Source organism: Hirundo rustica, chromosome 8 (assembly GCF_015227805.2).
Source record: "Hirundo rustica isolate bHirRus1 chromosome 8, bHirRus1.pri.v3, whole genome shotgun sequence".
NCBI lineage: Eukaryota > Metazoa > Chordata > Aves > Passeriformes > Hirundinidae > Hirundo > Hirundo rustica.
The window spans coordinates 11,523,097-11,550,007 of record NC_053457.1 but is presented as its reverse complement, the minus strand read 5'-3'; the positions used below and the strand labels follow the sequence as shown (position 1 = coordinate 11,550,007).

At 37.1% G+C, this 26,911-nt stretch overlaps 1 long non-coding RNA gene across 5 annotated transcripts in view; it reads left to right on the top strand.

Moving 5' to 3' along the window:
- LOC120756230 (uncharacterized) overlaps nt 1-26,911 on the top strand; it is a 179,078-nt gene that overhangs the window by 102,257 nt on the left and 49,910 nt on the right. For 3 of the 5 annotated variants that reach the window (XR_009208104.1, XR_009208105.1, XR_005702079.2), the window contains exons 4-9: nt 3,266-3,366; nt 13,483-13,776; nt 14,524-14,722; nt 21,082-21,266; nt 21,423-21,602; nt 22,366-22,494. This is a non-coding gene — a long non-coding RNA (uncharacterized LOC120756230). The remainder of the gene's footprint in view (nt 1-3,265; nt 3,367-13,482; nt 13,777-14,523; nt 14,723-21,081; nt 21,267-21,422; nt 21,603-22,365; nt 22,495-26,911) is intronic. The other 2 variants (XR_009208107.1, XR_009208106.1) reach the window with 2 other exon arrangements.

Sequence of the window (26,911 nt, the reverse complement as noted above, 5' to 3'; positions counted from 1 at the left end):
ATATTTCTGCATTTATCTTTGACTGGGCAAGATAAAACCTAAACAGAGTTGAGACTACAGCTGGCTGTGTATCGTCCATCTACCTTGGATCTTATGCAGAGATTTGCACAAGGGCCAGATGTAAGAGGAATCCAACAGGTGCTGCCAGCAGGTCACCTGTCACCTGCTCTCTTGGCCTGCAGGACATGGTTTGGAAGTCCAGGGAAATGGATGATGGAGATCAGATGTCAGCTTTTCACAGATCACATGCAGAGAAACTGGAGCTGCCTGCATGTATTTTAGTTTATCATTGTGTCTGAAATATCTGGTGTCTTGTGCAGGAACAACAAAATTATGGACAAATGATGATGGCATTTTAATTTCTTTTGTCCCAAAACCCTGGTGTGTCTTTTCACACAAAAATCTCATTTAATGTTCCAGGGTAAATCTGTAGGGGATTTTCTGCATAAGAAAATGCATGAATACTTGAAGTAAAAGTTTCAAATAAAAGAATAGGGGATGTCTGGGTTATTTGTTACAAGAAATACTTCTTGTCTAATCAGATAACCTTGACATTAGTACCCTGTGCTTTATGCACACACATTCTTCAGTATGGGGAGGAACTCTAACGCAGAATGCTCTGAAAGATCATCCTCATCCGTCTTTGTCCCCTTTATGCTTGCACAACAAAAGTGTAAGAGTGTGTTAGGAATAAATGGCAGTAATGTACTGATGGGAATACTCTCAAAGTGGACAACACAGCCTGGATAAAGCCCAACACTTAAGGGTATGAAGCCTGTGATTAATCCTTAGATTCACATACTGTGTGCACTCTAAAGTCTACAAAGCTAGTTTGAAAATGATGGTAGCTCTTATGCAATAAAGATTTATCAAGAGGTGTGTATTTGCAGGTAGGGAAGTGATAAGCACCAGGATGTATTAAGGTTTGAATAATTTCCAGGCATTTGAGGAGAGCTGCTAAGAAAGCCCTTCTCCATGATGCAGTTTCTGTGAAGTTTTGGGAACACAGGAACAAAGCCAGGCCAAAAAAATAGTAGCTTTATCCTTTTTCCTTTGCTGGGGATCTTCCTCCAGAGTCTATGAGCTGCTTCTATTCCCTACCACCTCCTGTGATTTTTTTTTTTTTTCTTTTTTTTCTTTTTTCTTTCTTTTCCTCTGAGAAGCACCACGTGATTTCCAGTGTTCACCTCTTTTTCTGAGGAGACAATATTTTGGGATAGAAAGTGTCCTTTAGTCTCTGATTTCTGTATGACACTGGTTTATTTTAAGATGTGAAATGCGTCAAAAACTTTCTAGCTATTTGTGTTTATCTGTAGACATGCTGTTAACTACCAACATCCTTTGCTTTTTACAATTGTCATTTCCAATGCTGTCAATTTACCTTCAAAAGATAAATAGGTTTTCTTTAAGAAAATTAAATGACTGACCCTACCAGTATTTGATAATTGATGGCTGTATTTTTACACATACTACGTAGTTATTCCTATGCTAGCTATGGTATTCATTACCCTTTTGAATCCCAGGCTACTATTCATAGCAAAGGCAAGAATCTGCACAAGAAAACCTGTACTTGATTAATGTCCTTAATTACTCTGCTCCGGACCAAAGAGTAATATTTCTTACTGTCTCCTGTTACTAATCAGTTATGTCTCTAAGCACTTGGATCAATAGCCTATATTTTTTTTTCCTTCAGAACCATGCTTATTGTGTTAGTAGGAAAGTATGCCTAGAAGAAGCTTGCAAATGTTAACTAAAAATCTTCAGGAATTCATTATTGATTTTCTAAAAGTTTGTCAAATTTGAGACATTACACCAGCTCAGCAGGTGGTGGTGGTTGTTTGGTTGTGGGTTTTTTTGGGTTTTTTTTTTTTTTTTTGGGGGGGTTTTTTTGGGTTTTTGTTTTGTTTTGTTTTGTTTTGTTTTGTTGTTTTTTTTTTTTTTTTAAACAGAATATTCCTGAGGGGTTATCAGCCAGCCCTGCAGAGTTCTGGGACATTAGGCAAGGTAGTATTTTATATGTGCAGGTGTTCATCTCTTGACTGCCTGTTAAGGCACAAGCTCATTTCCACTTTATGCTAGAGCAGCTCCTTGCCAAAGTAACGGTGTTCTCTCAGGAATGCACTTATATATCACTTTAGGCACAGCACTGTGTCAACAGCTCTCCGGGCTGAGGCAGTGGGATCTTAGCCTGGATGCTGTACCCACATACAGACATGATTTAAACCAGTTGTCCTTTGGCTTCCACTGTAAATTCAAGGTTAGCTGTGTGGCTGTCAGCGGTCTTCTCCATGTGCTTCGTGGTGGTTTGCACCGCCATGGGCTCGCTGCCCTGGGCCTCCTCTTGCTCTTCATCCTCTGAGTTGTGTCATTAGAGCCTCTACACACATTGTTGAATGAACTATCAATACGATGTGTCCTTAATTTCTTTGGCAGCCTCATGGGGCCAAGGTGACAGTGAGAGAGGATTTAGCTTGAACCTAAAAGAGTAGGTTCTTATTCATCCCCATAACTTTTGAGATCTGTGCTGTGTGCCAAGTATATGCAAACTTGAAATTGTCCTAACATGAAATTGTTTAACTATATCCTCAATTCATACCTATAACCCTGATCTAACTGCAGGTATCTTACTATCTTAAGAGTGATCATCAGGAGGATGGGGACAGACACTTGTCAGCGGAGACCAGCAGCTTGATAAAGGGCAATGGGCACAATCTGAATCATGGGAAATTCTATCCGAATATAAGGAAAACCTTATTTACATTGGGAGTGACTGAACAGGCTGCCCAGAGAGGTTCTGAAGTGTCCTTCTCTGGAGACACTAAAAATCTGCCTGGGTATGATCCTGTGCAACCTGCTCTAGCTGATCCTGCTTTAAAGAGGCCTTGGACCAGATGACCTCCAGGGGTTCTTTCCAACCCAGCCATTCTGTGATTCTGTGATAATACTGACAACTAACAGTCTGCCCTTTGCTCCCTGCAGTGTTCAATCATAAAGGCAAAACCTTGCATGGCTGTTATTTTTGTGGAGAGTGGGAGGAAGAGAAATCCCTGAAGTGAAAGTGATAGGATGTGGATATAACAGATTTTAATTGCTGCTTTCTCAGACTGTCTGTAGCCTGACTAAAACAGATTTTCCTGCTGATTCGCATGAAAGAAGACAGTGTTTTAAATATTGATGTGTATGTGAAGGGATTATAAAGTGCCCAGATGGACCTCTTTGACTGTACTTTTCTGATAATGTGTGCTGTGTTTTTTCTAATTGGCAGCCACTGGGTTCCAGTCCAGCACATTATCCCTCCTGACCATTGCTGTTCCCCAGGCAGGGTGGCTGCCTGATGTTCTTTCTGCTAGTTGCTGAATAGTTCAGGTATGTGACTAACATAAAACCAGAGTGAATAGGGGCATTTTTTTCTTATTTTTGTTTTGTTCAATCTTTGGTTGATGAACTATTTCACTTGAGCCAGGATGTAAGTACTTTATTTTTAAACTACAAAGATACCCAGCAACTCAGATTTTCAAGTTCACTGAAGCAAAATGAATCATCAGAGGGTTTGAAGTTTATTTAAGTTTTACAGGTTGGGGTTTTTAAATGTTTTTCAATTAGAAAACATAAACTATTTTTTTTTAACATGGGTTCACTACTGTGTTTGTCACCTGGGACTGTTTCGTGTAAACACATTATACACTCTTCCTCCTCTCCAATTGTCTAGCTCTAACCATGTGATTTCAGCAAGACAGCCATCTCAAGGATTTTTTGATGTAAAGACATTTTGAACGAGTTCAAAGGGTTAACAGACAGGACAGGAGAGAGGCTATTTCTGTATCTGAGACTTCAGTGGGAATGATTTACTGTGAGCAGAAGAACATATCTCAAAAGTAATCTTTTTATCTGTCTCTGCTTGCAGAAAAAATTATGATGATGTAAGGATATCTATAAGGCACAATTTACATGGCACCTTTTGGCTGATGAGAAATGGCAGTCTCAAAATGACTACGGAGATTAGGAGTTTTTAGCCTTGTTTCCAAAAATAATGTACTCACGGAATTGTTGACAATTTTTTCTGGTTTAACCATTTCACCAAGGCATTTATTACATGTATGTCAGAACCCAAAATAATGATGCAAATAGAAGCCTTATCAATCAGCCAGTTAAATTTTCACATTCTTTTGACATAGCTTTTTTGGTCTTTGGAGTAAATTTGACAGCTTCATGTGATGCTGCTTAACACAGCTTGAAGATGTGCTGCATGATTCTATGCTGTTCGGTGTAACTGGCAAGAGTAAGGGTAAAAAAGCAGGAGTATAATTTCAAAAGTATCAGTGGTACTTTGAGACTTAAATACTACTGATATTTAAGTCTCAAAGTCTACTACTAAATGCCCAGGTTTTCTGAGTCAGTGTGACTTGAATTTGTGGGACACTTGAATGCTCTGCATTATTTCCCTCCTTTGCTCTGAATTCAGCTCAGGCATTTTAGATGCAAGAACCCAAGACCTGATCTCATGCAGGGTTAGTGCGGTTAAGAGTGCTTGAAATGTAAACTTTTTGGAAAAATAGATACTTTCCTTCAGATACTGTTGGAGATGTTTCTGAGGTATCAGCAGAGAAATTTTTGATGAAAATAAATGAGGGCACTTTGGAGCTTTTTGTGGCCTGGTGTTAGGACACTCATGTGGCACTGGGAGTCCTCAGTTCAATCAGATGCTTTTCTTCAAGCCAAGCAGACCAGCACAGCTTTCCTACTGTTGTGAGGGAAGATTTTAATCACAAAATACTTAATTTGGAGTCTGTCTCTCTAAGAGATTTCTTTTTTTCCATCCTTGTTTGTGAATGGGAGGACCAAAAAAAAAAAAAAAAATAGTCCTTGGCCTTTTATGGCAGTGAGATAGGGGGTTTTTGTTTTTTTTTATTTATTTATTGGTCCATAAATACTCGCTTTTTTTCCTCCTATTCTCCTCCTAGAATGAAGGAATACGTTGGGGTTCACCGTGAAAAGCCTAGCGTACTTTAAGGGTAAAAAGACTAAAAAGACAAAATATTAAGCCATGCCCATCTACCCCCTACAGAGCAAAACCAAACTTTTATTTCCAAGGTTTCATAAAAACTCCTATGATGTCTTTATTCTTTTGTATTCCGACATCGCTTTTTCATTGAGTCTGTATGGCTGTGACTCCACTAACGCTCTTGAACAATTTTGTGTGTCCTCAGGTGATACATCCTTCAGAAAGGCAGTGGTAAAGATCAGTTATTATATCCTGTGTGACCTTTTGGTTTATCATTTCAAATGACCTGCAGCAGACTCTGCCTAAGGCGTGCAGTCGCTTTGTGGCACAGTGGTTCCAAATGTCAGTATCTGTTTTCATTCTGCATGTATTTTCCAAGTAGCTGTTTGTTAGCTTAGGTGGAGATGGGGAAGACGGATGAGTACCTCAAGGGGATTGGATTTTAGGTGAGGCTAGCTAATGAAATAAATTGTATGGTGATAATTGCTGTATAACACTGTATGTAATCACTTCTATGATGACTATAGGCAAAGTCAAGGATACTATAGCAAAAATCACCTAGATTAAAAAATGAAATTGAAAAATTGATGGGACAAGCCCAGCAGTGATGGGACCAGAACTGGCTTCATGATGAAGCAACCCCAAACCACAGCAATTTTTCTGCCCTGAACAATTATTGTAACAGGTGGAGCCCAAAGTCATGGAATAAATAAACTCCATGCACACTCACAGGAATAGTGCATAGCCTCAGGGAATGATACCTATATATGTGTGTGTGTGTATAACAAAGGACCAAGATGGTGGCTAACTGGGATGCATTGCAAAATGTGGGACCTAGGCATGACATGAATGGTATGGAAGAAGGGGTGGATACTGCCCTGGTTTAGGCTGGGATAGGATTAATTTTCTTCCTTGTAGCTGGTGCAGCTATCAGGCACAGCTGGCACTTCCTGTGCTGTGTTTTGAATTAACTATGAGAAAAATATTGATAATACACTGTTATAATAGTGGCTTAGCAGTGTTTATGTCAGGAACTCTTCAGTTTCCCCTGCTCTGCCAGTGAGGAGGTGCACAGGAAACTGGGAGGGAGGAAAGGCAGAACAGCTGTCCTGAACAGTTCAAAGGGATATTCCACGCCCCAGAGTGTCACACTCATTATGAAAACTGAGGGGGGTGGCCTGGAGGTGCCAATCAGTAGTTGTGGAAGGATTGGGCATCAGTCAGCTGGTGATGACCTGTATTGTGCATCACTTGTCTTTCCTGGGTTTTATTTCTCTCTATTATTACTATTATTATTACTATTATTATTATTATTACTGCGTTTTACTTTATTTCAATTTTTCAACAATTCTTGGCTCACAAGTCTTACCTTCTTCCAATTCTACTCGCCATTCTCCTGGCTGGGAAAGGGGGAGGGAGCGAGTGGCTATGTGGTGCTTATTTGTCAGCTGGGGTTAAACCACAAACTGAAAATGTGGAAATATTTATACTGGGTATTTGGGATCTGCTTAATTGGTAATTTTCTAAAATCCTTTCATAATTACAAATGAGACTTGTGTGCTTTTTTGGTAGGGAAAATACTGTAAAATTTAAAAGGCTTTGGGGTTTTAATTTCTTTGCAGAAAACCCCTTAGAGTAGGTGAAAACACTGTGTAACGCTCAGGGAAAGTCATTAAAGTTTTCAATTTAAATTGATTACAAGGAAATGATATGCCAGAGGAAAAAACAATAGATGAAAAGAAGCGTCCTGGATGGCAAGAGAAGATGAATGCTCTGTGTTTTCCCCACCTCAGATTGTCCATGACAAAGTATGATTGTCTAATATCTCAAGATGAGGAGGCTAATACAAGGCCATAAATCACAGTGAACAGCTTTTCAAATAATAAAGCAGTCTGCCTTCTTGCTAATAGGCCCCAAGGTAGGACCCTGAAAAGAAGGTTAGCACTCACCTCCCTGAGGGTGACAATGACTTTTGCATAGTGTGTATTCACACATGGTCTGGGGAGACAGCTGAGAACTCAACATATTGCGAGTACAGCAGATTTGTAGCCTGCTTGTTAGTTACTTATATGTTAATACTAATAGGAAATTTACAGAAGATGTGATGCTTTTGTACAGTTTAACTCACATCCATTATTTAGACCCATATAACCAACATAAGTGTAGAATTGGGATCACTGTGTGTTGTATGGTTAGGTTCCATTTTTGCAGAGAAAATTTTAGAGCTGGAGCTCATGCATGAGGCATTGTTATTTGTGCCTCTCTCTTTCTCTTCTGACTTTTTTTGCCCAGCCTTACTGACTGAGAAAATGTACTTTTTCATATGAGAGCCTTCACATATAAAGTGAAGCAAAATATTCATTTAAGTCTTTCTTCCCATGGATAAAAGTTGAAAGAATCCAGACTGAGAACAGCAGATCAAAAAGTGTGAGATAAATATATTCATAATCTATAGGCATTTTGAACTGCATAACTAGGAAGGAGATTAGGGTGTTTTATTCTCTCTAAAAGAATTACCTCAATGGGGGTAGAAAATTAATGGCCTTGTTTTAAGAAAAATCAAATATCTAATGTGATGACAAGATTTTATGCACAGCCAGGACACTAATAGTTTCATTGATGGAAAGACAGAAGAGGTCCAAATATCAGCTATTTGTTTTCTAATTAATTTTCTGTTGTTGTTGACTTCCATATAAACATCTAGTTAACAGGAAGCATCTTTGCTTTCTTTCAGTTAGAATAGAAAATTGAGAAACAAAATGATTCCTTCTGATACAGGTTTGTTTGTATGCCTTTGTGTGCGTTGGAACTTGGAACATTGTGAAAAACTTGCAAAATATGGGATGATTTTTTTCAAACAGATTAAAAATAGTGAAATATAGCAAACATCATTTGCTTGGGTTTTTCTGTCATTGTATTGCTGAAGTTAAGAATTTGGCTCAATAAATAAAAAATACTGCATCTTCATATCTAAATAATATCAAGCAAAGGAGACAATTTACAGAAATCTGAAATTTTAGTACATCCTCACTGCAAGATTGAAAAAATGAAATATGTTACTACAAACAAAACTAAAATGGAACGGAAACAAAGCATCTTGGTGGATGTTGAACTTTACAGCAGTGTTGTCAGTTAAAATACAAAACTTCTGAAATCTATCAGTTGAGCTGAAAAGTGTTTGACTCATACTGGTTGTTATCTTCGCAACTAACTACACTTGTTAATATTAATAGGAATAATTTGGTGGACTACTCAGTGGGATAATGGAATTGATTCTCTTTTGAGCCCTGCTTCTAAACACCTTGGCTTTTAGTACTTTTGTTGAATCTAAAATAGATCTTTCCGTCAGATTTGAGCTCTGAGGTTAAAAAGCACAGTACTGAGAATTATTACTGAAAGATGCTAAGATATTACAAGAATAGGTGAGTCTTGGTGCACCTCTTTAAGCTTCCTCACACCGTCTTTCTTCCTTTTGAAGATTTATTCATTTTTTTCTATATGTATCTCCTAAATAAAACAAAAAAACCCTCCACTTATAATAATTATGATAATTTAAATAAAAGGGAACACTGTGTTTTGGAAGAGAAGGGAAATGAGAACTTAAGGGACCAGAGCTCTGAAGTTGTATTTCCTTTGCACAGATCCTAAAACATGAGAAAAGGAAATGTGTATATAACTTTTTAACTTTCTCTTGAGTATCTTTTTTATAGAAAAATTAAAACATTAATTTTGTCATTATATAGGTTTTGTGGCACTTCAAAAACAATTTTTCATTCACTTTTCAACCTTAGAAACAGTGACTGCCTTTTGTCCTTCTTTCATGTCGAGAACATGAAAACCACCAGTATAAACCCAAAACCTTTCTCAATGTAAATGTGGAACAATCTTACATGAAGTGAAACTGCATTCAAAATAAGAACTATACACTCAAACTAGTTCAAATAATTAAGTTAATCAATTGAGCTAAAACATCTATTTCCCAGAGAAAGTAGCCCTAAGCTTTATAACTGTCTTATAAATGAGAAAATCCCTATTGATTGTCTTGATCGACGGTGGTCCTGAATTAAGAGGAAGTTCCATGTGCAGCTTATATAACATCAAAGGGAAAACTCTCTTTGTATGACATTTAAGTATCTCTGTCTTAGCCTTGTCCTACAAGACAGAATCCTTTTCTTGTAAGAGGTACACAAGGGGATTAAGACAAAATGTCATGGATTCACTGCAGGTTAATCCTCCTACAAAGGAAGATTTATTTGGGTACTGTTTCTTCTTTAATGTTATTCTTTCTGTTGGTTTGTCTTAAGTTTTAAAATTATTCTCTGGTAGAGAAGTCCCTGTCTATCTTAAATGCAGGTTGTTCTGTACACTTCCCTTGGAGGTAACACACCGGGGTGCATACATCTTTCTGGAACAATTCCTGTGCTCTACATGGACCAAAATTCTCTCAATATTGACAGTCTAATACAAGCTAAAATAGTATGGACCTCAAACCCACACCTTTGAACCACATTTGGTTTAGTACGTGGAGTGAATCCCATTTCAAACAACCAAATTCACTTCCAAATTTTAAAGATTTTACTGAATCATAGCATTTGAGTTTATGAAAACTGGAGGAAGTTTCAAACTACAGACGGGTAATTTAGAATGCAGCTTTTGTGGCATCAGCAGCAATATCTGTGCGACAATTATGTGTGAAAAAACTAGTTTCAGATATTTTCCAGTATAAAATGATTTTAAAATAATTTTTTGTCAGTGGCTAGGAGATAAAATTAGTATTTTAGACTCTGTGAGAATGAAATACTTACATAATTTATTTAGGGTAGAAGACTAGGAGGACCAGATAGTTTTCACAGAAGTAGCTCCAATGAGTTCATGTGTAAAACAAATATTGCTAGGACAAAAAATTATTTTGTATTCTAATCATGTTCATATTTCCTGTTGTCAGTTGTATAACAGCAGTGCATCAAACATCCAAATGAGTTGAGATGTGTTTTGCTGATTAGTGGAGCAGATGGTACATCTCAATTAGGGAAAAATATTTTCTGTTGGCTTATTATACTTTTAAATTAAATTCAGTTCGAGTGGAAGATCAAACATAACAAAACAAAGGATTTTTTTCTGGTTCTTTTATCATCAGGCTGGGTATTGTACGAAATAGTAACGTATTACTATTAAGTAGTAACGTGAATGGCAAACAAAGCTGATTATTCTATTTAATTCTTTCCCATTGAAATATTAATATGATGATGTAACAAAATAAGTTAGGGACTGGAACTTAGCAAGTGAAATCAATTTCGTTTGATTTGCACAGAAGTTACCCTAGATGTGAAGGGATGGTGGAAAATTGTGCAGAAGAAGCAGCAGGTTGCAGGTGACAGCATCAACCAAAGCCTTGCATGAAGGGCAGCTGATTGTAGAACGGATTATCTGACTGTGAGCTTTATAAGATGTGATTTATCTCGCCTCTAGTTTTTAGAAAAGTAGTTGTTGTAGTAAAACTTCTTAGGTCACGTACCAGATGTGCCAGGCACACTATCACGAAGAGAAGAGTAATAAAATATGAAAATATTAATTTCTCGTGTTTGCTTCTTTTGCAAAGGAAATAGTACAAGGACCACAAAACTGAGCAGGGGAGGTATGCTTCCTTCTGTTTCATTTAATCCAAAGCTGCTGTCATGTAGAATATAGTTTTCCCTAAACTGCATAAAAAACTTTAGATATAATAATGTAAAGTGAAATAGTATTTTATTGTAAGCTACAGTCTGATGGAGAAAACAGAATACTAGGAATTCACTTGGCTAAGTCCTGTCAGGAACGCAATTAGAAGATATGAGGTTAACTGCTACAATGGACACTGATTATACATCAGTGACTTGGATAGCCTTAGAATTATAAGGAAAGGGATTAAATTGTCTTTGATTTCACAGATCCAATTGAAGAAGTAGAAGCACAAAAAAATATTTGTGATATTAATGCTGTGATTACTCCAAAAAATGTGTACTTTTGTGACAATCCTTTCATTAGAAATAGATCCCTAATTAGTTAAAATTGTATCACTACCACTTTCAATTTTTTGTTTGGAAAGCTATTTTGTTGCGTTCTGAATAAAAAAGCAAAGGAGTTGAAGGCATTCTGAAGGAAATGGGTCACATTTATTCCTGATGCAATCAACCTCTTTGTCAATGGATAATGAATTATATAAAGAATGAGTTTTGCCTTACATTGAAAGAGAAGCTGACCTTCTTTCAAAAAAACCACAAATGGGCAAAAGTGGTTTTCTTAGTCATTTTCTACCTGAATGCTAAGTGTTTATTATGATAATTCATTTATCATTCTAAATATTTAATTGTAAGACAGTCCTTGAGGTTTTATACTTCCTGTTGCTATCAGGTCAAAGCATTTCTACCAGGTTCATTTGAAATAGGCAGTTTGGCTTTTCTCTAAACATTTTTTATTGTCTTCTGTTTTATGGGGGGTTTTTCGTATCAGAGCATCTTCCACTAACTTGCATAGAATAATTATAAACAGTTATTGGTCTCAACTAAGTTTGAGAATGTAAACACTGCTTCCTATGAAGTCTTCAAATCAGCCATGAAAATGACAGATTCTTCTCTGTCTATTGTCCCTGGCTGTGAGAAATAATAGCCTAAAGACCCGATATTTGCAACTTTAATTATATTTTATTTGTTCAAAATAGTCAAATACTCGAATACTGTTGAAGCTGAGACCATGGAATATTTTTCCTTAGTTTGTTCAGCTGAAATTCCTTTGAGGTGCTTTTCAGAACAGCCAACTAACCCACTGCACTTTATTTAGTAAAAACGCTTAAATGGTATCTGCAAGTGCGGTCTGACGTTGGGAACACTGGCTATAGTCATGGAAAACAGACTGTATTATTCAGAAGGTTCACTGCAAAATGTGGCTGTTTTGATGGTGGTCAGAGGCTTTACTCAATATACAGGTTTTTGTTAACCTCTCTGTGTCAGCTGGTAGGCAAGAAGCTCAAGGTTCAAACTGTGTAACCAGCCAGCCTAGCACCCATTACTGGGAAACCCTGGCACTTCAGGTAGAGAAGTCAGTGCTTGGATGAGCTGGTAAAACTAAATTATTTCTGCACTAGAGCTAAACTTTCTGTGTCAAGTTCAAAAAATATTAGTATATCTAAATGACTTGCTTGTTTCTTGGAAAAAAAGAACAGTTTTTCATAGTTGCCTTTTACTGTTTATTATCAGATGGTTCTGGTCACTCAGCTATTATCTGCGTTTAGCAATACAGGCAATAAATGCTACAATGAAAGTAAATGAATTTTTGTCTTAGGGTATAAAGTAATTAGAAAGTAAAATGTAGTGAGATTTTGCTTCTGTAGCAAAAAGGTTGTATTGACAAACACACAAGATCTAGAAAAACAGGTTATGAAAGTCAGTACTAGCTGGGACAGCAGCCAGAGCTTTTTTTCTCAACCGTTTTCTTTGACAATTTAGGACAGTATCAGTGGATTTCTTTCATTTTCTTCCTAGATTTTTTTCTGGGATATGAGAACTGCTACTTTATGTTGTACTTAAAGGAAATATAAAAAAGTGCAAAAATCTAAAACTTAAAATTCAAAAGGCTATATTAATTTGCTCAAACTATATATCTCTATGTATGAGTAACAGTTATCTGTTATATGTAAGAAGGATCCGAAAATTTCAGTAGAGACTGATGTTAGCTGTAATCAATTCACATTCAGATTTATTTTTAATTTTATCAGGTGCAATTTTGTTTTTGCTTATTTTACTTAAAACTTTCCTTAAAGTACCTTCTTTCATTTTGCTCAGCTGGTCCCAGTTTAAATAGTGTTAGCTAAGCCAGAGAACCTGAATGTCTGTCCTTTATGATGTCTTGTATTTTGGCCTTGATTAGTGGTGTTGCTTACACTGTCAGTTATTAGTAGATACTGCTGGTGCTCTGCTCTTTGATCCTTTCAGCCTTTCATTCTGCCATGTCTGGTGAATAATGATGATGGGGAGAGCAAGGTCTGCTTTGTTCAAGGATTGCAGGCCACTTGACATGCATTACTTCTTCAGCAGTGCTTTCTGATATTTATGAAGGTAAAGCCTGATTCCAAAGTAGCATAATGTCAAATGAATACAAATCCAGAAAGTACAACGGGGCTTGGAGCAGGTCTTTGTATTGTGTTCTCCAAAGCAAAAAATAACAGCGTATAACTTTCAACTCTGTACAATGACACTTTCAATGCTGCAGGACTGGAAGCAAAGAATGGTCCTCCAGCTTTACTCAGCAGCCTACTGAGTTCTTTCAGTGAGCCATGAAGATGAATATTGGTCAATAGACTATGTCAAGAAGAAGGATAAAACCCCCAGAGTTAGGTCTTAATTACTATAGGATTTGGGGTTGAGCGTGGTTAGAATTATTTTTCTGGCCTCTGCTTTGCTCTTCAGACATTTGTCTGAGATAATTCTCGTATTCTTATTTAAAAGGAGGGGTGGTAGTCACCGGTACACTAATGGCAAACAACAGCAATGAGCTTACTCGTCCTGAGAAGGAGAAATTTGGCCTGTGTCTCTCCTGTGAGTTTGTGAATCCTTGCTGGCTGCCGGCTTGCTTTGCTTCGGAGGGTGCAGCAATATGATGGCCAGCATCCAGCCTTGGGCTGAGCTCTCCCAGAGACAGGGCAAGAAATGGGTCCCTACAGATCTGTCGAAGAAATATAGTAAACATGCCCTTGTATTCCACTGCTGATTTTCACAGCTTCATCATGTATATGTAATCTGGTAAGCAAACAATCCCATCCATTAAAAATAACAATAATGGCACATTTTCTCCCACATTCTGTTAAAGATTGAATTTAAAATTTTAAATATATTTATATTATTTATTTAAAGATATTTATATTATTATATGTGCATTTCTCCATCACACCTGCAGACCCCACCAGATAATACGTATTCAGACTCTCAGGCATTTTCACCTATTATTAAAACTAGTTTATTCTAAATTCACCAAATCCAAATTGGCTCTAGCTACTACCATAATAATTTGGCCTTTGTAATGACATGAGGGCTTTAAATCAGAGCTTATTAATTGTAAAAAATTGATATATAAGTGTGTGAAGAGAGTGCAGGAAGCGCAGAAGGTAACTTGATATTTAAATGAGTGTTCATATAGAAAGAGCATGAAATGCAGAAGGTAAAAGAACTGGAAACTGTTCAGATACTTGCATATGTTTTCTGTTTCCTCTCCACTACATAAACGCTTCCAACTAGCAAGAAAGTTAATGTTGGCTAAAAGGAAATTAGAACATGTTTGTGTCCTACTAAAGAAGGGAAATTAGTGAAATCTCTATGAGATACAAGAGTGAATAAAAAGGAAAGTATATATTTGAGGTAATGGTGTTGTCAGAAAGAGACCTTAAATAGTCTTCCATTTAATTCTCTTCATTTGAAATCTGTATATAGATTTCTCTTGTAAAGGTGACCAAACAAAATATTTCCTAACGTCTTCTTTTGTCACTGTTTCAGATTTCAACTGAAAATTCATTGTTGTTTTGACTTAATGCAAGCAATGTGCTTTTTTTTTCCTTCCTCATTGTGGGAACTGACTGAAACAGCAGAGCCTTTTGACCTGAAAGTGTTTAGGCAGAGTCAAGTCAGCATTCATGGCAGGTGAAGGAACCCATTACCTTTCTCATTGTTGCCCCTATTCATAACTCTTTTTTAGGTAAGTGCAGTGATATTTTTACTTTCATTACTTCCATAGTCCTGTATACAATATGAAATTGCTATGTAATACTGTAAGTCTACTGGGAAATAAGGTAAAGATTTGGAAAACAGTCAGAGAAAGAGTCATACTGAAAAATACTGATGGTGAAGTATCCTGTTTGCAGCATTTAAAAAAAAAAAAAGAAAAAAAAATCCCACAGCCAGCCTGTAACACACCTGGCCCATAGAGCAAAGATCCTCTCCCCTTCCAGCTGTGTCAAATGTATTCAAAATTTTTGTCTATTGGTTTTCTATGTGGCTATTACTGAGCAATAATAAATGCATGCAGTTTTTGCTGGTGTTTTTCCCCCCTCATACTTTGTCTTGACTCTCGCCAGATAGATGAGAAGAAAAATATAAAAAAGCAAGGTATCTATTGGTCTCTTTCAAAGATATTAATGAAACTGTTGAAGAAAAATTGCTTTGCAAATTAAACAAAATTTTTTTGCTGCTTCAAATTGATCTATCTCAACCTGGGCTCAAATTATGTCAGGAATTGAGCACTTAAAAATTATGATAGAATGTGATTTGAATGTAGGTTTGAATCAATACTGGAAAAGAGCATTAAAAAAATAGAGAAATCTAGTTCCATGAAGCTTCACTTGCAGTGGTGGATCAGTTCTGAACGATTTTCCATTAAGCCTGTGTTTGTGTGCTGGATTTTTAGCCCCCCCCAAGACTTGCATATACACATATTAGAGTAATAACCATTGTTTTGAGCGTTTCTACAGCGTACACACGTGCAACATGCTGCAGGTATTCCAGTATTTCAGCTATGCCAGCAACACCAGAAAAGCTCAGAAGGACTAAAGACTGAAATGCTAGCAGGCAATAGCTATTTATGTCATCCAGTGGAAGAGCCATTATTACTGCTATAAACTAGGAGGAAGTTGAGTATTTCTTAGGTTTAAAGCAGAATTGAGAAACCAGCAGCTGTGGAATTTTTTTTCTTTTTTTTTTCCTAGCAAAACAATATTATTTGCTTAAGGAGCAAATAATATTATTTGAGGGAAAAGCAGTCTACAAGCCACCTGCTTACCTTCCCCCCTGTATGGGAATCTCAGCATTAAACAACGAAATGTAATTTCAGGGACTGCAGAGAAAAAAAATATAGCATTATATCTGATTTATGGGATCTGTATGTTTAAAGCTTGGCCGACTGACAGAGAGTTAAGAATATAATAACTTTTTGTGAAGGATAAACATTAAAAATTAAGATAATTTATCTCCTTGCAGAAGAAGAGCTTATAATGTGGAATAATATATTGCTGTTGAGAAAAGAGAAATTTAGGCTGAACGCGAAAAATTTCCTGACAGGAAGTTTTATTATACAGTGCAACTGAATCTCAAGGGAAGACATAGGAACCCACTAGGTTCAGACATTTAAAACAGTGAGAAAAATGTCAGAAAAATGGTAGCTCTGTACAGATATTGCACAATTCATTATTAACCTGATATGCCTCTTTCATTCTCACCTTTCGTAATTTCATGGTTCATTAGCCAGCAACTCCTTTCTTCTGCCCTCTGGTACATCCAGGACAATTTCCAGGCAATTTGTAAAAATACATTTCTTACAAAATATGTGCAAGTTTTGTTCTGTGCCAGAATATTCACCAGCAACTCTTCTTATGAGATCACTTGTCTACCCAGACTTCTGCTGTTCCTGCTTTTTTTTTTTATTTTAAAAGGCTCTGGCAATGATGCGGTTACTTTCAGTCTGTTAACACTGGTTGGAAATATTTTTTTCTTTACCAAAATGGGAAAATTCAACCCTAATTAAAATGATCCTAAAATGAGCTGGGGCTTTTAGAAGAAAAATGTGTGTGTTCATTCTGCTTTCAGGCATTTTAAGACCTAAGCTGTTTAGCAGATGACTTGTTTCATGAGAATGGGAAACAAAAGGCCTGCAACCTCTGTTGAAAAATTCAGAAAAAGGACACAACTCTTAGAAAAGCTGTTAGAAAAGTTCTTGAGACCCTAACTCAAAGAAGAGTTGCCAGCCAGCAGAATTCATAAACTCAAAGCCTGTTCAACTTTACGAGACACTTGTTCATTCATTTTATAAGGACAGTTAATTTTCAGCCTTGTCTGAGGTGTCAGGGCTGTCAGCTGTGAGGAGGAGGATTAGCAAGCAAGTCAGAAAAAACCTTTTCCCCAGTGTGTCTCGTGTGTTGTCAGTGGCCTTTCAGCAGAGCTCCCTTCCATACAGCTGCTGGCTGCGACATCGTGGTGCGCTACAAACCCCTGCAGACCGCTGCTGGGTGATCTGCTGGGAAATTTTTCAGTCCAGCCTTGTTTCAGCGCTACGCTTTTAACTCTTTTGTTGCTTTAAAGACTCTAGCAAACGTTCAGAAATATGAAATACTGATTTAGTAGATGAAGAAAGCTCTGATGAATGTGTCATTTTTCCAAGTTGTTTTATCAGTGTGATACTCTCCAAGGTACTCCAGCAATATTTCATGTGAACCTGAGTTACTGGTTAGTAGCAAACGATTGCTTCAACGGGAAAATGAAGGAAACGCCAAATTGAAAGAACTGAGTTCTTCACTAGATGTGGCTTTTCTTGTTTTCTACTCTTCTGGGATATGTATGTTTGATAATATGAGGCTTCCTATCTACAAAGAGATCAGCATAAGGATTATTCACCTCTTCTTTCAGTCAGCTATTTAATAATGCTTACAGGTTACCCTGAGAATTGTCTGAGGACTGAGGCTAACTTTGTGGCTTTTTCCCCGTGCCCGTGGAGGTGGGTTGGTTCATTACATCTAAGTATTCCTTTGTTGATCAGTATCTGTGGCAGCCAACAAATGGGAAGTCATAATGTCCGTATTGTAGAAAATCAATTAAAACCCAACAAGTTCAACAAATTCCTTTATCTCCCCTAATCAATATTGAGATTAAAGTGTCTGATAAAATCCTTTGGGTAGTTTGTTGTACCTGAAGCTAAAGAAAAACACATAAGAATATTTTTTTACTTTGAAGGTTTTCTCACAGCTTTTTACTGCTACACAGTTAGGAGAAACAAGTCACTTACCAGAAATTAAACATTATTGCTGTCAAACTAAATTACCTGCTATATAAAATGTACATAGTAGTGCTCTGACTAACAGAGCAACTCAGGAATCTGAACGCTCTGAGGACTGAATTATATGTGAAGGTTTCTACTTTTCTAGTGAGAAAATTTAGTATAAGCTGTAATTATTTTTGTAAGGCAAATTGATAATTCTGATTGTGTGCTATATCTGATAACTGTCCATAGTAGAATGGTAAATAAAAATTGTCTAACATAGTTACTCTGTAATATGGACATTAAAATGGAAGAACTATTATGTTGTTCAAATAAAAGGACAATTTTTAAAATTTTTTTCTCCCTGCACTTAACTGTTCATTTGCACCACTGAATTAAGAATAAATCTGCCTGAGGTTTTGGAAACTGCAGGATAATTTTAAGGTCTCTTTTAGATTTTGATTGTGATGTTGAAGCTGCAAGCTGCTGTAACGCAGTAATGCAAACACCCTGCCTTTGTGCTTTAACTCCAAGGGGGAGGTGTGAAAGTTGTCACTGCAGGTAGTGAGTGTGCAGAGGGGACACACTCTTGGGAAATACGAGAGCAAAAAAGAGCAGCTCAAAAAACCCGTGACGGGTGACTATTGAGAAAAAGATGCAGGTAGCGACTACATAGTTTTTCAAAATGCTTCAATGCTTCTAGAAAGTTCTGCTATTGGAGACTGGCATCTTCTTGCTCCTTGTTATCCCAAGAAACTCAGCACAGCTTTTAAAAGACTGTCAGCTCCTAATGCTCAGAGACGTCTCCCCAAATAGTTTAGGCTGTTCCCTGATTTGTTGGTAAATTTGAGAGTGCAAAGCTTCCAAATTCCTTTGCCAGAGTGTATAAATTATGAATTAATTTAGTGACTGGTGAAAGGCAAACCTTTACATTTAAACCTAACCCAAAATACAATCACCTTTCCTATTGCAGAAATTAATTAGTCTTTGAGCAAAAATACAGCTCTCATCTTGGCTGTGAGATGTATTTTAATCATGGCATCCATCTGGTAACATAGGAGTATGACTCTTCCCTGATGTCCTCCTCCCACATTTTTCATGATTCCTGTTTTATGAGAAAGATAAGACAATCTAGACCTTTGGCCCCATGTTTTACAATACACCTGAGACATTCGTTAATGGTCCAGAAGTTATTTGTGTGTCATGTCTTATTGGTTAAATATCACTTCTTTATTTATGCCTCTTACCAGTGCTTTTGACATTTATACTAACCAGCAAGAGAAAGCTTAGTGTAAGATTATTTGGACAAATCATCTTTAAAGAGAGATTATCCAGAGCTTGCTCTAGTGGCAGTCTGTCTACTCCCTATAACTCTTTTTTTGTTTGTTTGTTTTGTTTTGGGTGTGTGGTTTTTTTTTTTGTTGTTGTTGTTGTTTTTGTTATATCTCCTGACAAATGGATTAATTCTTTAGAATTTATTTTAAATGAGTATTTTCTCTCATTTATAAGTGTTAAAGGACCTGCCAGTGTTGTCAGTTTTTTTCTGTTTTCCTCCTCCCTCTGTGGGAGAACATTTCCATTGGGTAAGCTGAGGCTGGAGCACGATGATTTAATGATAAACAGTTTAGCAGTGGCTCTGATACTGCTCAGGCTGAGCTGCCCTTGGGAGATGAGACATTAAGTACCATTTGCCCTCTGCAACTTACTGATAAGGGACCAGAGACACACATTTAAAACTGACTTTGCACCCTACTGCAGGTGCTTGTAAGCATTGTTCATAGCCATTAGGAGTACAGTACTAGTTTTAGTAGGGGACACCAGGAGGAATGCTCCTAGTTTGGACTGGACATGATTGATTCATGTGTATCTGCTCCATTTGGAAAAACAGAGAGTCTGATGAGAGTCCCTAAGCTGCACACTATGGAATCATTAGGACAGAGATATGCTAGAGGGTTTTTTTTCATAATTTTAAAATAATTTATTGAAAAATCTGTCTCATCTACTGCTTTTATTAAATATTACACTCGTGCAGTAGCACTTTTTGGGGCAATGCAGCTGCAAGTTATGCAGAGGTGTTTGTCTACGTTCTGAGTAGTTAGTACTTTGAATACCAGTAAAAGGGTGGTTTTTCTTTGTTTTTAATGAAAACATTTCTGAACTTTCAGTATCAGCTCTACCAAGGAGATGAATTGGCCCCAAAGTGTTAAGTCTCTTGGTTTTCCCATTTCTTTCATTTGAGAAAGCAAAATAACTTCTCCTAAAACCTGTGAATAAGAAAACTGTTTTCCTTCCTTCGGAGTATAAAAGCCCAGAAGTGTTGCTGCTTCACTTTTTAAAGAAATATTTATTTCAGCATTTTGTTCCTAATCTTATTTGTTTACTCAAGTAGCTTCCTCTTTGATTGTTTTACTTTTCATGGTGAATATTTAAGTTATTCATGTATCATTATCATTCTGATCTGTTTCTGCAACACTTGTTTTGACTTGATTCACTCCTTGCTGATGACTTGGCCAATTCGTTTAAAGTTTTAATTACATAACATTGAATTTTAAATTAATATGTTTACAATTTAGAAACTAATATTAATGTGATTTCAAATTATTTTGTGACTCCATCTCTGAGAAAGGATTCCCTGTTACAGTATCTTTTAATGTTACCTTGTTTAGTCACAGTAGACCTAAAAAACCCAAATGTATTTGGTTATATATATATGGGCAAAATAATGTCGAATGCGATTTAAAATTAGTTCAGTCACTGTTACTGATTTTGCTGCTTCAGTAGGAAGAACAGCTGATTGTGTACTGTTTTCACAGCATTTTTGTAACCCAATAGAGGATTTGTTTTGAATTTTCTTATTGACATCAACATATGCGTAAAGCATTAGCCAGAGGGGTAGTTAGGATTTCCACTTAAATTGAAACAGGAGTTTTTGCCTCTGCCTTGTTTCCCTTGGACAGTGCTCAGCCTCATGTTGAGTGACTAAATAATAAATCTATTAAGCTTTCTCTTAAAGTAATTTGACTGGGTGGTTATTTTATTTCTGGCTGGTTTTTGACTTGCTAGCTAGTCATTGAGACCGGCTCTGTTTCCCATTTCATCTGTACCAGCTATATGTACAAGGTCTCTTAGAGTTTTAGGAAGGTATTAAGCCCTCTGTTAAAACCTTAGCTATCCAAAGTCTTTGAGTCATCATGAATTTCAAATCTGTACATAGTATGTATTTGTTCACCTTTTTGTTCTCGCTGTGGTCTTTTTGTGCTCGGTCGCTATTTTTGTGAAAACAATGCATGTTCTCTTTTTACTGATGCAAGGAAGAAATATCAGTCATTTACATTGCAAGTTCATAGTACTGGAAAAGATGCAATTGAAAAACTTTTCCTGCATTTGGGGCACTGTGAAAAAACCTCCCTGGGAAAGCACAAGTCTTCTAAAGACCCAGAAGCAGGAGCTGTGTCCCTGCCGGATTTCTGAGCTCAGCCTGCTCCTGCCCAACTTGGTGAGTTTGTATCAGCTTCTGGCCACTAGCTCTTCACCAGTTCTGCAGTTTACAGCAAGACTTTAAATCCTCCCAATTGCTTTCTCAACCAACATATCCACCTTGAAGATGGAAAGCAGCTAATGCCCTCACTAGAAATTGAATGTTTTCTTTCAGTGTTACCTGGAGGGTGCATACAAACTGTAAAGCAATGGAAAAACAAACCTAGAGAGGATTAAAACAGTCTCCTCTTGCTGCCAATTGCTGTGGATTTGATTTTGTCAATGAGACAAAAACTATCATGAGCTGCAAATGGAAAATCTGTTTTCTAATATCTGCAGAAAAGACCCCACAAGAGTAAGTTTTCTACTGTTTAGAACAAACTCTTGCTTTCATTTTCTTGGAAGGATCAGTTTTGGTATATACAGGTTTTGCCCTCCTGAATCAAATTATTGGAATGTTTGTTGGCAATATTCGGGAATGTGTGTTTAAAAGGGATCAAGAGAATTAATCTGTAATCAATCAAAGATATTGCAAATCTTAGAATACATTCAAGAAAGCGGTAATTTGTGTTAAAAAGGAACCTTTCTAAATAAAAGCTGCTCTTGTAGATGTATGTGTGGGGATATCACATAGCTGGATAAAAAACCTTTGGTTATTATTGAAGGAGACTTTCAGCTGTTTGCCCAAATCTTGTGTTTTCATGTCCATACTCTGTGACATTGCAAATGACATACACAAATGCAATTTACACACTTTTGATCTAATAATTCCACATGCAACTTGGTTTAGTAGTTGTTTACAATTAGAAAAGGAAGGTGAAGGTGTTGTTTTTCAGGTTGGCATTAGTTTCATTCCTTGGCAGTTTTGTAGGGACGTTGCAGGTAAAAAAAAGAAGCACCATTTTGAAGTCCGAGTTTAGTGTCAGTGGTGGAATATCAGCTACCGCGTGCTGAACCTTACTGCTTTCCTTTTTCTTCTGGCTCCTTTTTCTAGGAGTTGAGGAAAGCAGGGGAGAGGAGGTGAAAGCAGGCTGAAAACTGTCATTCAGCACACTTGTACTAAAAAGCGTATTAAACAGTGCCCAACAGCTGTATTGATTCCTGCTACGGTTTCACAGAGTGCCAAAAGACTTCTACTGCCTGGTGATTTGGAGTTTGGCCTTCAGAGGAGCCCAGTACGGAGTGACAAACTGGTGCATGTGCTCTCATCAAGGCGGGAGGGACAAGACTCAGGGTGCTGGACAGAGGTGAGTGATGCTGTAGTTCTACCTGATTGGCTTTAATGTAAGTTTTTTTTCCAGAAAAATGAATTATTAATTCATTAATGTTTTGCATTGGTAACAGAAAAGAAGGAAAAAAAAAATCTCTGAGCTTTTCAAGCCATGTGTTTTATCTATGTAAACGTGGCACTGAATTATACTCTGCTTGAAGTCACAAACACTCAAGCTCCCATACATGTGTATAAAAAGCCTTTCAACAGAAACTTTAGCATGCTGACATTCTCACCACATCTGAGACTATCCAAGCAGAAATTCAGAAATGAGAGCCCTGGGCCAAAACTGCATTAATACTGAATGACTACCATACAGGCAGTTGGCAGCTCAGATGAGTAAAAATTTGCCAAGTACCACAAATTTTCATTCAGTAATATTAACAAAGCAACCAAAAATTGCTGTAATCATTTCCTCTATAAAGCATGAGAGTACTGAAATGCCTTAAAACTCTATATTGGTCCTTCTGTTTCCATCCTCTTGTGCTTACACTAAACACCCTGGCTAGGTGACTCTTCCTCTGCTTAGACTTTCCCCAGTTTATAGCACGGCTGGTTTTGTGATTGGATTCCCACATTCCGTGGTAACTCAAACAGGTGCCTCTTAAAATGGTCATATTTATTATTTTTTAACTTGGAAATTGGATATTATATTCTGCATCAGTCATTCTCATTTCAGTGTTTTGATTTTACAAGGTCTTTTTCTTAAAATTCTCTAGAATTTATAATATTAGTTATCTTCCTGTTGAAGGTCCATAATCACTTCTATCCCAGTAAAAATTTTCTGATGGGATGTCCTACTGTTGCATTTTTCAGTTGTTTCATTTGTTAAGAACAGAATCTTCTCAAATGTGATATTCTGTCTTTTCTCTGAATAAGAATAGCAGAAGTTCTTTATTCTTTTAAATCAATATTGCAAAAAATCTGATTTACTTGGAAGCATTTCAGAAAAGTTTAAATTTTGATTTCATTAGCTAGTGAAGTAGAACATTTCTGGTGTATAACAATATGATCCTAAGGAGGCAGCTATAAATTTGTGAAATTTCTTCCACCTCTCCTCTGATCTTATTGGATAAAAGGCCCTTTTTTGCCTGCAAGTTTGTATGTGTTCTCTAGAATTTTAGAGAATATGACTAGAAATTAAGGAATAAATTCATATAGATCATATTTTCTTTTAAAACTCACATAATTATTTACATTAATATCTGCACTTGGCAATTTTTCAGTAGGACTAGCAAATTTTAATGCTTTCTATTCAGAGAGCATCATATTTAAGATAAATTTGAGTTCATTTTTTGCCAAACACCATTTTCTGTAATTTTTTGTTTTGCAGGACATTCCCATGTCCATATTGTCCAATGACAGTTTCAAGTTGAGCTCATTAAATCTCAGAAGTCTTCTCAAAAAGTTGATTGGTGACAGGGTGTTGATTAAATTTGTTAAATGTAGAAATAAATTGAATCCATTTTGGATTATGCAACCTGCAACTGAGCTTAGAGAGCTCATTTTCATTCCATTTCACTCTGTAGGAAAATATTTTCTCTCTGTTTCCTGCTTCACAGGAGATGTGATTACTAAATGCTCAGGATGGCATATCAAGTAGTAAAAAGGTGAATGTCCCTCTCTCTCTATATATATATACACGTGTAAGAATATATTTTTTCTTGTGCACAGCTGCACCTTTTTTTTGATCTGTCATTTTTATGTCTGTGTTTTCCCTGGCTTATAAGTGGAAGAGGGAGAAGAAACACTATGCCATGGGAAATGGATATCAGTTGCTTGTATTAGCAAATATAAAGCAATTTTTATCGCTGCCTTCTAAATAGCTCTTTTATTGCTTTTCAGTATTCTGTTCAGTGTAGTCCTGGGAGCGTGCGCCTTCATGTGTACTGTCACAGTCTTTGATAATACCAGCTATGGCATTACCAAGAGTGCTCTGACATATTTTTTTTTTTTTTTTAAACACGGAAAATCCAAATAACCTGCTGAATTAGTTTACGTTGAAAAATGATAGGTGGAGTGTAACTGTCACAGGCAAATTCTACAATCCTATAAGGTGTGCAGATAAGAGGGCTTAATGCTCTTATTCTGACAAAAAAAGCACAAGAATGAGTTTAATACTTCAGTGTGCTTGTATTTTTCTTTATCATATTTAAAATGTAGTAAAGGCTTCTCTTTTTATTCCTGTGAATGAAATTCTTCATGAATTGTACCAGAGCAAAGATTACCACCTACCAAGTGACTGAAATCACCTTTCTCTTAAGGTATAAAGTTTTCAGTGTTCACATTGAAAGCTAAGGTTTGAACTTTACACATCTGGTGTAACTTAAGCAGTGAAGAAGCCTGACAAATTGAGTAACTGAAAGTTAGAGAGGCTGGATCCTTATCTGGAAGTGATCACTGATTCCAGTGTAGTAGTTCATTCAAAACTCCACATCCCTTCTTAAAAATGCTCAGGTCTCTCCAGAGTTTGAGGTGCAGAATAGAAATTTGGGGGGATTGTCTTCATTCTGAACTCTGCTGTGATCTTAAAATATTGAAATATTTCTTGATTTCCCTTGGTGACTCTGGGATGATGCTCAGTAATACTTACTTCAGTTGCCGGTGGGTCACCAGATATCTGTGGTCCCTATTTTGTTTATGTCAATCTATATATATTTAGGGTGCATCTGAAAGAAGGAGACTTCTATTAAATTTTTAGAATTTTTGAAAAAACATAGAAAATAGACAGTAGCTAGGTATAAAATTTTTATATTAACAGCATTTTTCTTGTTAGGAGCACAGTGAGAGCAGTACAGTGCAAAATACACTCTCAACTCTGTGTTTCTGTAGAAAATGTGTCTCTTGGTGCTCTTGTGTGCAGAACACTTTCAGCCTAAAACTACATGACATGAAAAAAACATATACTAGCAACCAGGATGAGGCTGCCAAAACTTGTGTTTTTCCAGGGCCTGGGCCTCCAAAAAGGATATATGTTTTTAATTAGCTGTGTGATGACAAGATTAAGAAGGCAGGCACCTCTTTTTACTTACCACAGTCCCACAGCTGTTTTGGGCAAAAGTTTAAAACCGGGGGTTTTTTGGGGGGGAAAAGGAGGGTAATAATTAGAATTGAATTCCTTTAGTTACAGCTAAATGGTACACCAGAATACTCAAGGCATGTTATTTGTGGGAATAAATTGATATAGATCCATTAAGTTAACTGAAGTTAAGGTAATTTAAACTTGCTGAGAATGTAGCTCCTATGGTGAAAAACACGAGGGAAGGCAAACACGATTTTGCGTGATTGATTTCACTGGAGAAGGAATGATCCCTCAGGGTCTGCCTTTGATATGTGATGGGGCAAATCTGTGGCTGTTTCCATGCCTGCAAAATGCTCTAAGTTCCATTTATGAGTGGACTAACATTATGGAATAGTCCTTTTACTGACTTTGGAGAAATAATCATGGTTTGCAACAGTTATACATAATACGCAAAGAACTTGGGGATCACTGATTGTAAAGTGATATGGAGAGACAGATGATCTCATTTTCATATAAATATTGATACCATGTCAGTGGCTTGTTCTTACGTGTCAGACTGTAGAAATTGAATACCCTCTCTCATTAAACTGTGTAACAGGTCCAGATCTATTTCCCCCAGATCACTTTGGGTCTTTGAAAGACCCATTCAAATACCTGATTATTTGCTGACTACCCTGAAGTTCACTTTCTACATCCTAGTGCTCTGCATGTACCGTTTTTACTTTCTCTCTGCTGGGAAACTGTTGTAAATTATTTTCTTTGGCTGGGGCAGGAAGTATTTTTCCATTTGGCTACTCTTTATTCCTGCTTTTCATTTGCAGAGTAATTTCATAGTTAGACACTAGGCAGCTGGTCTTCTAATGTGTGGACTGGCTTAGCAAATAATTTTATTATGTCTACAGTGCACCAGGTTGCATTATAAAGTTTCAGACAAGGCTATCTCCTTCATTTCTCATTCATAGCTTTCAGCTACGCCTGTGCAATTAAATGGGGTAGCTGACTCTCTGCACATCTTGATAGATACAATGAGAAATAACCTCTTTGGGTTCTAAGGGTGTTGTTCCAAGATCAGTTTAAGCCGGTCTAATCGCAGGCAGCTCCTGTTGACCTGCACTGTCACTGCTTCTCTTCCTCTCCAGCAGTATTTTCAGCTGAATCAGGTTCTTAGCATGGTTATGTGTGTGTGCCAGTGGCAGCAGATGGGAAAAGGAGGAGGGAGGAGGAAATGACTGGCGTAGTCAGGACCCCGTCACCCCAAGCCAGGGCCAGAGTGGTGCCCTCAGTGGTGCAGACTCGCCCAGGTGATCAGTGGAATTTTGTTGTCATTTGTGCAGGTGACCCTCAGCAGCACTTTCATCTCCAATCCTCCAGT